Here is a 12,704-nt window from a genome sequence, read left to right as displayed (position 1 = left end):
CTTTTAAAAAATTAAACATATACCTATTCGCTGACCCAGCAGTTCCAGGACTAGGTATTTACACAAGAGAAGCAACATACATGCCCATCAAGATTAGAAAACCAATAATCAAAGTGGCTTTATTCGTAACAGCCGAAAATGGGGAAAATCCCAGCCGTCCATCAACAGAATGAATAAGCTGTCTGAACGCAATGAAAGACCGCTCAGCAGTAAAAAGGAAGGAACGCCTGATACAAACCGCGCGGTGAATCTCAAGATCGTCATGCCGGTGTGAGCGGGCGGGCAGAAAAATGCCCCCTACAGACACCCAGGGCTGACCCCCAGAACCTGTGACTAGGTCAGCTTATCCAGCTTCCCTTGGCAAAGGGAATTCGTGGCGCTGACCAGCTGATCCGACATAGGGCAATTATCCTCAGTTCTCCAGGTGGGCCTGGTGTGATCACAAGAGTCTTTAAAAGTCAAAGAGGGAGGGGCTTCCTAGGTGGCGCAGTGGTTAAGAATCTGCTTGCCAATGTAGGGCACGTGGGTTCGATCCCTGCTCCTGGAAGATCCCACATGCCGCGGAGCAACTAAGCCCGTGTGCCAAAAAAAAAGTCAAAGAGGGAGGCAGAGAAAAGTCAGAGAGCTGCGGTGCGAGTGCCAGCTTGGCGTGGCTGGGTTTGAAGGTGGAGGAGGGAGGTACAATGTTGTGACATAATCACCATGGGGTTTTGGTCTTTGCCTCCTGGCTCCCAACACCTTATAACTTCCCGAGTGATTAGAGCATTAGGGGCATCTTTTATTATAATATTTGGGCTTTGGCCTTATTTCCTGAGATAGCTTCAGAATAACAAAGGTGAAAGAAGTGTTTTTGTTACTCGTAACAAACCTCTGCGTTCACATTAACGAGGTGACAGGTGGAAAGTCCTGGGAAGGGGTGGGCGCTGGCGGTGGGGGAACCAACCGTGTGATTAGCAGGCTGGAACTCTCAGGGGCACCCCAGCCTCCAGGCAGGGGAGGGGCCTGGAGGCTGGATTAGTCACCGACAAGCGAGGATTAACGGCAGGCCTAGGTCATAAAGCCTCCACGTACACAAAAGGGACGGGGTTCAGGGAGCCTCCAGGTTGTGAACAAAAAAGCACCCACGTGCCGGGGGCGGTGCACCCACACGCGTGGGGACAGGATCTCCCGCGCTGGGGATCCCCTGGACACCACCCGACATACCTCTTCATCCAGCTACTCATGTTTTGTCTTTAATCGTCATGTGATGATGAGATTTTTTGTGTTTTGATTCTGTCAACTTAAAGAAAAAGGCGCAACACAGGAGCTGCGAGTTTAAGTTTTATTGGGGACCTTACTGAGGACTTCAGCCTCCGGGAGATGGGCTCCCAGTAGCTCTGAGGAGCTGCTCTGAAGAGGTGGGGGGAAGCCAGTTTACGTGCGCATTTTGTCTGGGGAATACAGGCCGCCAAGTACACATCTTGGTAAAAGACTACTGCTAGTCACGAAGAGACGTCTCAGGTTAACAACTTTAGTGCTTTTCTGTGTTTGGGAAGATGCAAGAATCTGGGCTCATTAAGTTCTTCCTGAGACAGACATGTACCTGTCTAAGGGGCTGAGAGCACAGAGCATCCTGTCACCGTCTCCGCTCCCCCGCAGAGGCCCCTGGGTCAGGGCCCGCGGCAGGTCGCGGCTCCACCCTTGCAGAAGTGGGTGGAGGAAGAACGCTCTTGGTTCTCTGCTGTTAACAATCCTACTCATCTCGTGTGGAACTTAGCGGGTTTGAGACACGTTAAGTAGTTCAAAATGGAGTCACGGCAGCCACCGTGAGTGTCCACGTTAGCTGTTCTGACACGGCCTCTGCAGGATGTGGGTGTCTTAGGGTGACGCTAAGATCAGGAGTCTGATGGGCAATGGACGTCACCGGGACAGACGGAGCCACCGGTAGAGCCAAGGCCCCCTCTGCTGGGGAAACCGCTGTTCCTTACGGTGAGACCCCTGAGCCCCGTGACCTGGGGGCTCCTGGCTGGAGGGCTCGACCCCAGTCCCCGAGAGCTGGGAGGCCCAGAGGGAGGGGCGGGGACTGAGCCCTCGCGCCTGTCCGGGGACCCGCTGCCGTACCAGAGGCGCTGCTCCCGCTGAGACGTCTCCTCCCACCGTCTCCTTGGAGCGGCTGGTCCGTCACCCGTTTCTCTGCTCTCACCTGTGCTGTGTGCTAATCGTGTGGGATAAGCTGAGTGACCGTCCGCTGAGAGCTGGCACGAGCTGTGGACCTCCGATGCCGAGTCTTACCTGCAGGGCCTGCGACAGAGTAATTCCTATAATAAAGCCAATAATCTAGGAAGTAAACTGTGTTCCTGAGCTCTGTGAGCCGCTCCAGCAAATCCGTTGAACCCCAGGAAGGGGCCGGGCAAGCCTCTGATTTGCAGCCAGCCTGAGAAGCACAGGCGACAGCCTGGACGCGTGGCCGGCATCTGAAGTGGGGGTGGGGGCGGCCTCGAGGGACTGAGCCCTTCGCCTGTGGGGAGCGTGCTCTCTCCAGGAAGACGGTGTCAGAACTAACTGAATCACAGGCCACCCAGCTGGTGGTGCAGAATCGCTTGGTGTCGGCGGGGAGCCCACACACATTCGATAACCAGAAGTGGAAACAGGGCCTTTGCAGATGTAGTAAGACGAGGCCATGCTGGAATGGGGTGAGCCCGAATCCCATGACTGGTGACCTTACGAGAAGAGAGAATTTGGGCACAGACACACAGGGGAGAGGCCATGTGAAGACGGAGGCAGAGACTGGAGTGCTGCAGCCACCGGTCAAGAGACGGCTGGCGCGGCCAGGAAGCATCCTCCCTGCCGCCTTCAGCAAGAGCACAGCTCTGCCCACACCTTGACTTTGGACTTCTGGCCCCCAGGACTGAGAGAGAATAAACTTCCGTTATCTTCAGCCACCCGGTTTGTGGTAATTTGTTACGACAGCCCTAGGAAACTAACACAAGCAAGACCGCTCACTCCAGCTCCCCCTCTGCCCTGTGTTGACTGCCAGACCCGCCGTCTCAGCAGGCGACAGGGAGTAACAGCCAGAGCCCCAGGCCCCCCGACCCCTGGCCGGGTTCCTGCAGCATCTCTGCCTCTCCCCCACGTTGACGAGAGCCTCTCCCCGTGCAGGCAGCGCTGAACGTCTAACGGTGTTTGTCAAGCAGATGACGGGGTGGAAGACGGCCTGATGCCCTGAGGACCAACCTGATTCTTCACCAGTGACTCCTGAATATCGGAAGGTGTGGGCCCGGCATCCCTCCCTGTGCGGAGGGAGGAGGGACAGATGGTGGTAGAGGGAGTGCAGAGGCGCTGCATTCTGAAAAGGCCCAAAGATTATTACTTCTCTTCCCCGGGCCTGCCGTCTGTGTTTCGTGGGCTTCCAGAACCGGGATACAAGGACCATCTCTCGACCTGTCTTTCCGGAGTGGAGATGACGTGCAGCCTGTTTCCCTCCAGCGGCATCTCTGGCTGGTACCCCTGAAGACTGAACCCCTCCCAGAACTGAGGGGGACCTTTGCTGGGTATCACTCACAGGGAACAGCTTTTGGTGGATTTATGGACAGACCTGAGCAGGCCCCCAATTTAATGTTTCCTCCCAATATTTAGAGAGCGTATGCTGGGTCCATCACTAAGTGTCTGTGTTTCAGGACGCGACAGACATGAGATACTGAAGCGAGACACTTAGTGTCAGACAGAGAGCATCTCCCACGCCCACCTGCTGGACGTGGCCCAGTCCCTGGTTCTGGCCAATGGGTGCGAGAGGGACGGTGTCCTTCCCAGCAGAGGCGTGAGATGTGGCTGTGCCTCTGCTGCCTCTTCTCCCCTGACTGTTGCCCGGAGGTCTGAACCTGGGTCAGAATCCAAGGGCATCCGTGAACTCGAATGCCAGAAGAAAACCCACATCTTTATTTGGAACCTCAACCTGATCTTTAGCATCTCCATCAATCATGAATGCAGGTAAGAAACGCAGCTGCACCAGGATGAGTGATTTTGCATTAACAGAAACCACATTTTCATGTTACATTCTTTATCGTAGGCACTTTTAAAAAACGTATTTTAAAATGTTATTCTGAGAAAAAGCCTGTTCACCAGACCACCAAAACCGGTCCATGACACACAAAAAGATGAAGCTCGGCGATAAGGTGAAAGAGGTCCACACCAGGAGCCTGGCCCCCGAGTCACCACGTGGAATCTGCCCAGCAAGTAAAACATGGGCGCCGGGCATTCCAGAAGTGAGACGTGAACCTGCAGGGTGGGAAGCCACCGAAACGCTGGGTGTGTCGTTGCCGCAGCTGGATCACCCAACCAGCACAGGACACGCCAGACAGTGGGTGGATGCAGAAGTCTGCAAATCAGACAAGGCTGGTTCGCGCACCGGTGCGGAGGAGCCAGTGCCCGGTGATCTCTGTGCACCTCCCCTGCATCACAGCACCACCCTGGGGGTGGAGGCGGTTCTGGGCCACCTCGAGTCAGGCAGGATGGACTGTCCCTTCAGGAGGTCTGCAAAGCTCTGACTTTTGTCTCGGTGAGACTCAGCCTCACAACGACTAAGGTCAGGTCATCATCACCCTTGCCTTGGACGTGAGGCCCCAGGTCATGCTGCCCACTGGCTTTGCAAGGGTTGTGGAAGAGCTGAAATGGTTGTACAGCGATGCCGTTCCGTGCACAGGGATCGGGGCCAGAGTGCTGTTTCACCGGCAGCTCTCTTCCCACCACGGCAAATGGGCAGCCACATCCACGCTGGACCGCAGCCACGAACCGGGAACGTTGCATCCTCAGAAACTCGGAGCAGGAGGACGTGAGAACGGGGGCGTGGGTGCAGACACGGCCTCCGCCCACAGGCGAGTGGGTCACTTTCCCAACCAGGGAGATAACCGGGAAAACCGCGAGACCTCAACTCATGCTAGACTCAGTCTAAGCCCGTTATACCTGCTGCTCCCTGACGCGTCCCATTTCCCAGCAAGCGAAGTGAGTCAGGAAGCCGGTAGGTACACCAGGCAGCTGGGAGGCGGACCCAGGGCCCTGCCTCCCTCCTGGCCCCCGTGACCCGAGGCCCCTGCCTGCGGGTTCTGTTGCTGTTCTCGCCCGCTGGCCCTGTCTGTCCTCCTGACTCGACCCAGCCTCTGTTGCTGCTTCAGTGGTTGTGAACGTATGTGGGTCGGTGTCCTAGATCTAGACCCCAGGCCTACACCTCCCTGACCAGAACAGCATGGAGCAGAGAGGAAACTGCTGGACTTCCCACGGGAAGGAGGGGGCAGGGCCACGCAGGCCCTGAGGCCTCCCAGTGCTAGGCCCCTGGTTGGTGTGTCAACTGCAACCCTGCTTCTCACCCGTCACCGAGCACAGTCATCACCTGGGACCCTGTGAAAATGCAGACTCTGACCCACAGGTCTAGGTGGGGCCCGAGACTCTGCATTTCTAACCAGAGGTGCCCATGCTGCTGGCCTGGGGCCCACGCGGGACTGACATGACCTCTAGGGGCTGTTTTCACATCCTTTAAGATGAGCATAAGCCCACCTGCCCACCCCTTCCCGAGGGCTGCTCAGAGGACCCGGGAGCAACAGCTGGAGGAAACAGTGAAATCATAAAGCTTCCCACACGCCCCAGCGATTTGTTGCTGGAGGGACCTTTTGGGTTCCTGCTGCCAGTCCCTGAGGAACCAGAGCAGAGATCTTAGCTCAGAAGGCTGACAGCAGAGGCTGTCTGGCCGCCAGCCCACACAGAAGAGAAAGATGCAGACAGCAGGAGCCCGTGGGGAGGGAAACACCCACGAGACGCAGCTCCTGGCTGACGGTCCCCTCCTCAGCTCCTGACACGAGGAGATGGGCACCGCACCAGCAGCCCGGCTGCTACAGTGTTGGGGGCAGGAGGATGCTGGGTAAATCCCAGGCGAGCATCTCGGCTGGGATGTAATTTAAGGATGAAAAAAGCGTGTCACTTGTGGGCCCTCCCTTGCTCCTTGAAGGTTATAACATTAAATGGATGTTAGGACCACCAAATCCCAGCAAAAGAAACAAAGCTCAGAGTCAGCTGGGCCTGCTGGTCTACCCAGCCACGTGGCTCTGAGCAAACCACACAGCTGGCAAATGACAGCCTGTGCAGGACCACGAGCCGGTGGCAGGGTACGGGGCCGTTCATTGCAGGGACTGTCTGGGGAGAGAAATACCACAGTTCTAGCCTCAGCCCCACTAGATGCAGGCATTCAACCTCAGGTCACAGTTCCCAGCACTGAGATTAAAAAGTCCAGCATGTGGCTCTGTGTTCCCGTGTCCTGGCCCGCCTCCTCCCTCTGCTCCATCCTTGGCTGTAGGGGGAGGGGACCCCCAGGCTGAGCCAGGTTTCCATGGAGGTGCGGCGGCTCACGGGCTCACAGCACTCAACTCTGGACACTTGCAAGAGCACATTACATAACGTCCACAGCAGAATAGCAAGGACACCCCGTAGTCTTGACCTCCTGAGAGTCTTTGGGGAGGGTTGGAGAGAGATTTAATTTTTTTCTGTTCTGGAAACCACAGACACAGGGTGGGGAGATTCTCTATTGAAGGAAAGAAACAGAATGTGGAAGTGGAGAGAAGAGAGACATGTGGGGACGTGGGCAAGATCGCTCGTGACCTGGGGCGTCCCGACCCTGGCCTCACACCTCACGTGGGAGCTTTTAAGTGTCATCTCCTCTGAGGGGCAGGAAGAGGGAGGGGCCACATTTCTCCTGCTCACGTGCGTCCGCAGCCCTTGGCTCACTGCCCCTCACCCTGGGCAGGCGCTCCATGGAGCATTGTTGAATAAATGAATTAACAAGTAAAGACGACACTGCGTGGGAAGCACAGGAGTTGTGGAGGATGGGGTGACAGACCCTCCCCGGGAAAACGTCCATCACCATTAATGATGTGCCCACAATCTACCCATCACAGAAACGTAAAACACATCTCCATGCATATCCAATGCACATTTTCTCCCTCCAGAGTTCATGCATTTTTTTCCTTAGGACAGATGGGAAACTCTGGTAAAATAATTTTCATCCAGAAATCAACTAGGAATCCCAGCAACTCTCGGGTCTGAGGTTTCTGGAGGGACCTTTCCCACAGCCTCTCAGTCATTCCCAACAGACTGCGGCGTGGCCCCTACACCCCCCCAGCCACGGTCACACTCATTCCCTCCACCCTGCCAGCTCCTTGAATGGTTCTGAACCCCTGCAGCGGACGACCATTCACTCCAGCGCCGGGTCCACCTCTGCCCTGTCCGAGCCTCCCGTGGCCCCAGGCCTGGTCCTCCTGCTTCTTCCCTCACCACCTCTCCTCCGTGTCACCTGGTCCCGTAGAGACGGCCAGCCCCCAGCCTCCAGCGGGAGCCTCTCCACCGTGAAGCAGTCTCTACAGCCCTGTTATGTCCATAAGGATCACGCGTTCTCATGGGGAGACCTGGCTGCTTCCGGCTGAAATTCCACGGCTGGCCACGCTCAGGCAAGCCCTCTAACCCCTTCCGCCAGGCTTACGCTCCTGCTCCCATCTCCGCCCCGGCCCGTGGCGACTTCCTCTCCCTTGTTCATTTCCTACTCCGTGCTATTGTTCCTTCTACGGAGCCGGCCGGGGAGGCCCTGCCTTGCTTTCCCACCTGCCAGCACCTCCAAGGCCAGCTCACATCCCTGCCGGGGGTGGTCTTTCCTTCCTCAGCGTCTGTACCATCGATGGGGCGTTTCTCATTCCCTGCCTTGTCCAGCACTGATATTTCTCCTGAACTTACTATTTACCCAACTATATATTAAGCTCCTAGAAGGCGGGGACCACATCTCAGTTTTCTTTGTACCCTTTCCAATCCCTTAAGACCATGGCCTACTAAGTTAATTTATCATAAAGATACTAAGAAGCATTCCCTGGACATATCAGGACAAAATATCATTCACTCAGAAAAATAAGGGGTTAAAATAGGCAGATTGGGACTTCCCTGGTGGTCCAGTGGTTAAACTCTGCTGTACAGCAGAAACTGGCACAACTGTGTAAAGCAATTATACTCTAACAAAGATCTGGAAAAAAAAAAAAAAAAAAGACTCTGCACTTCCACCGCAGGGAGCCTGGGTTTGATTCCCTGGTCAGGGAACTAAGATCCCATATGCCGCGTGGAGTGTCCAAAAAATAAACATAAAAAATAAGTAAATTAAAGGCAGACCGCAGGTTTCCTTCTGTGGTAGCAAAAAGGTTCTGAATAAATAACATCATTATTGATTATCATACAGTCGTGTTCGTTTGGAATGTCTCCTGCTTCGTTTGACCTGTGGTTCAACAGCCATCAACACAGAGTCCACAGGACGCTCCTCTAAGAGGAATAAGCTCCCCACCCCCGGGGGGGAGAAGTGCAGTTACTGGGTCCTCTTCCTGCGCCTGCCATCTGCCCACCGAGCAGCTGATGGTGGGCAGAGCGCCGGGTGAGGCCGAGGGTCGGTCTGGGTGCCGGCCTGGCCGTGGCCTTGAGGGGCCTCTGGCGTGATGCATGTCCCCTTTCATGACCCACTAATATGACAGCCCCCCCTTCCCTGGCATCTCATTGGGACGAAATCAACAGAAGGTGGCACATTGGCTGAGACCCAACGGGTGCTAACCTCCATTGTGTCAAAATATGGAATTTTTCATTCCCAGAAATTCTGCTCCCTGGGTCTCCTGCATAGGGATTCCTGTGGTTGACCAGAGAGGGGAAAGGAAAGGTTTTTGAAATAAACACTGCCTGCTGCCTTACATCCGCAGGGGAGATGGCATAGGGCAGTCGTCCTGGGCAGCTGGGATGCGCGTGGAAGGTGTGGTCCCCTCCCCTCTGTGCAGAGATGCTCCAGGCCGGATGCGCTGAGGGCTTTGCTGGCTGCTTGAGTGCCTCTGAAGCACGGCTGCATGTGGGGTGATGTGAGCTCTCTCCTGTAGGTCAAGGACTTTCCTCTCATGCTGGCCCTTCCAGAAGGGCCCCGCCTGTTCCTTCAGCTGTCCCGGACCCCTCAACCCTGAACCCTGAACCGTTCTCTGCCCGCCTCCTCGGGCAACAAGCTGCCTTGCAGGCTCCGAGAGATGTGCCCCTCCTGCCAGAGGAGGCACATCTCACAGACGTGCCCTGGTTCTCCTCGCTGCATCAGCACAGAAGCAGGAGATGTGGCAAAACAAATTATTTTTAAAAGGTGTTATCACAGCATCACAAAAATCCCAAACTGGAAACGCCCTCTAACCCCACAGGAAGAGGCAGCTCCACGGCCTTAGAGGCCTCGCTCAGAGGCTGGACGTCTGCTCACCAGGAACACAACTGAGACAGTCTTGGTTAATGTAACCCTCCGCCGAGGTGCTGACCAGTCCTCTGGGTGGGTCCACATGGCAGATAACGGATAGTTATTGAACACCAGCCATTAGAACACTTTATTACTAAACAGGCAACATCCTCTTTCATCTCACTGCTCACATTTTACATCTTCTGTAAGAATTTTAGTACAAAAACATGCACATGCATGGACTTTATAGAGTCTAAAAATGAAAACACGGTGATGCTTTAAAAGGTGGTAAACACTTCCCTCCCTCCCCCTCCCCGCTTTTCTCTGTCCTTCCCTCTTGGGTGTTGGGGCCAAAGAGGAGGATCCATAGGGGTGAGGGGACAGGAGGACCACAGAGGCCCAGCCTGGGGTGTTGGAGCTCCTGTGGGGGCGGCAGCAGGGTCGGAAGACGTGTCGATCGCACAAGTAAAGATGTTGGGGGTCATGGGAGCCAGGTTTGTTGGTATCAGAGAAAGTTACAAATATGGAAAAGGAGAAAACCACCGTAAGCTCTCCAGCGTTCGACTAGAATGGAAGCGCTGGTGTGAACGCACAGTTTCCAGGCACATGGACGGACGTAGAACTAAGTGGAGCTGCTAATGGTAGAAAGGTACTTTTTCCCTGGAGATAAGGCTGGTTCCAGCGTTGGAAAGTAGACGCGACCTTGAGACACGGTCGTACCAGAAAGTCAGGAAATGCCCAGCGGATGACATAAACGTGTGGAGTGAACAGGACCCGCCTGCAGGCTCCCGTCAGCCAAATCAGGGCTGTCTGAGCACCGAAACGAGTCAGGAACGGGATGGACTATAACTCATGGAGGGAAATAGGAGCCTTGAGTCCACGCCGACGTAAGTTACTAAATTACCAAACTGAAAGTATGATGAGAAATGGGATATTAATGTAACTCCGAGTCTGTCTGCACACAAAACAGTTTTTAACTACAAAGAAGGAACCTGGCACCTGGTGGCGGGGATGCTCCCAGGCACCCAACTGACAGGTCACATGGGAACCAGGCGCCACCCGTCCGGGGCCGCGGAGATGCGGTAGGCGTGACAAAGACGCGTGACCCGAGGAAACACCAGACGAAGCCAACACCAGACGAAGCCAGGCGGGAGAGGTCTACAAAATACCTGCCTGTGCGTTCACCGGCGCCAAGGCCTAGAGAGGCACCTTAGTCCTGGGGAGCCGCCCAGACTGAAGCCGGCAAGGACCCCTAAGCACGAGGGGAGGTCCTGGCTGATGCTTTGCTCCACAGGTGATGCTGGGACCGTCGGTGCAGGTGGGCTTGAGGTCTATGGATTGGGTGGCCGTGGGGTGTCAGGGCCAGTTTCTGGATCGGGGGCTGGCTTGTGCGTGCGTAAGAGAACGTCCTTCTTTGTAGGAAACGTACCCTACGTGTTCGGGGGTGATGGGTGTCAGGGCAGCAACTTACTCTCATAGTCTTTGGGGGGGGGGAACATTCTTTGTACCATTCTTGCAACTTTTCTGTTAACTTAAAACTCTTTAAAAAGAAGAGATACGGGGCTTCCTAGGTGGCGCAGTGGTTAAGAATCCGCCTGCCAATGCAGAGGTCATGGGTTTGATCCTAGCTCCAGGAAGATCCCACGTGCCACGGAGCAATGAAGCCCGTGTGCCAAAAAAATAATAAAAAAAAAAAAAAAAAAAAGAAGAGATACGGTGTCAGGTGGCACGTGGTCTGCGTGACGAAGGGGCAGGACGGTGGGGGGGGGGGGGGGGGGGGGGCTGTGGTCGCCACATACTGTGGCTCCGCATTTTGCCTGTTTCCACCTATTCTGTTCATGTTGGTAGTAACACCCGTGTATTAGGGTCCCCAGAGAAACCTGCAGGTTCAGAGGACAGACAAAGGTACCTGTAAGAGGAGACTTATTACGGGAAGTGGCTCAGGCAGCTACGGGGACTGTCAGAAAGCTGGAGGCCCAGGAAAGGGGCTCCCACGTCCCAGGGCAGGACACGGTGGACATCCCAGCTCCAGAGGGAGAGGAATTCGCCCTTCCTCACCTGCTTGTCTCCTCCGGGCCCACCTCAGGCTGCTGAATCACACGGCCATATCTTCCAGAAACCCCTCACAGACACTCCCAGAACTCTGGGCACCCTGAGCCCGGCCGAGTGGACACGGAGCTCTCAGCATCCCAGTCTGCGTTTGCACCTGCTCGTTCTTTCTTGGAGGGGGGTACCCTGCAGGGGGCCCGGCAAGAAAGCGTGAGATGGTCTCTTCCTGTGCCCCAAAAAGGAGAACATCAGCCCAACAGCCAGCTCAGAGGGAGACCAGGAGCTCAGCCGGGTGGGGCCTTGCTGGTGCCAAATGGGCAACGCTTAACCCAACATGTGAGTGCCAGTCAGGGTGCTCCAGAGAAACGGAACTGATGGTGTGTGTGTGTGTGTGTGTGTGCACGTGCGTGTGCAGAGAGAGAGAGACAGAGAGACCGAGATTTAGTCTAAGGATTGGCTCACATGACAGGCCAGCACGCCCCAGACCGCAGTCCGAGTCTGAAGTCGGCTGTAGCCCCTCTTGCTCAGGGGAGGTCAGTCTTTGCTCGATCCAGGCCTTCAGCTGACTGGATGAGGCCCACCCACAGCAGAAAGCACCATCTGCTTTACTCAGAGTCCACCCATTTAACAGTTAATCTCATCCAAAACACCCTCACAGAAACAGCCAGAAAAAAATGTTTGACCACACAGTCTCCCAAGGCAACAGAAATAAAAACAAAAATAAACAAACGGGACCTAATCAAACTTACAAGCTTTGGCACAGCAAAGGAAACCATTTAAAAAGTGAAAAAAAATCTACAGAATGGGAGAAAATATTTGCAAATGATGGGACAGACAAGGGCTTACTATCCAAAATATACAATCAACTCATACAACTCAGCAACAGAAAAACAAACAACACTATCAAAAAATGGACAGAAGACCTTAATAGACATTTCTCCAAAAAGACATATAGATGGCCAGTACGCACATGAAAAATGCTCAACATCACTAATTATTACAGGAATGCAAATCAAAACTACAATGAGGTATCACCTGACACCAGTTAGAATGGGCATCGTTAAAATGTCTACAAATAACAAATGCTGGAGAGGGTGTGGAGAAAAGGGAGCCCTCCTGCACTGTTGGTGGGAATGTAAGTTGGTGCAGCCACTATGGAGAACGTATGGAGGTTCCTCAGTAAACTAAAAATAGAACTACCGTATGATCCAGCAATCCCACTCCTGGGAATACACCCGCACAAAACTATAATTCAAAAAGATATATGCACTCCTATGTTCATAGCAGCACTGTTCACAACGGCCAAAACATGGAAACAACCTAAATGTCCATCGACAGATGAGGATCAAGAAGATGTGGTGCATATATGCAATGGAATACTACTCAGCCATAAAAAAGAGCAAAATCATGC

This window comes from Hippopotamus amphibius, chromosome 6 (assembly GCF_030028045.1).
Source record: "Hippopotamus amphibius kiboko isolate mHipAmp2 chromosome 6, mHipAmp2.hap2, whole genome shotgun sequence".
Taxonomy (NCBI): Eukaryota; Metazoa; Chordata; class Mammalia; order Artiodactyla; family Hippopotamidae; genus Hippopotamus; species Hippopotamus amphibius.
The sequence above is the reverse complement of the archived record's forward strand: the minus strand, read 5'-3'. Positions refer to the sequence as shown.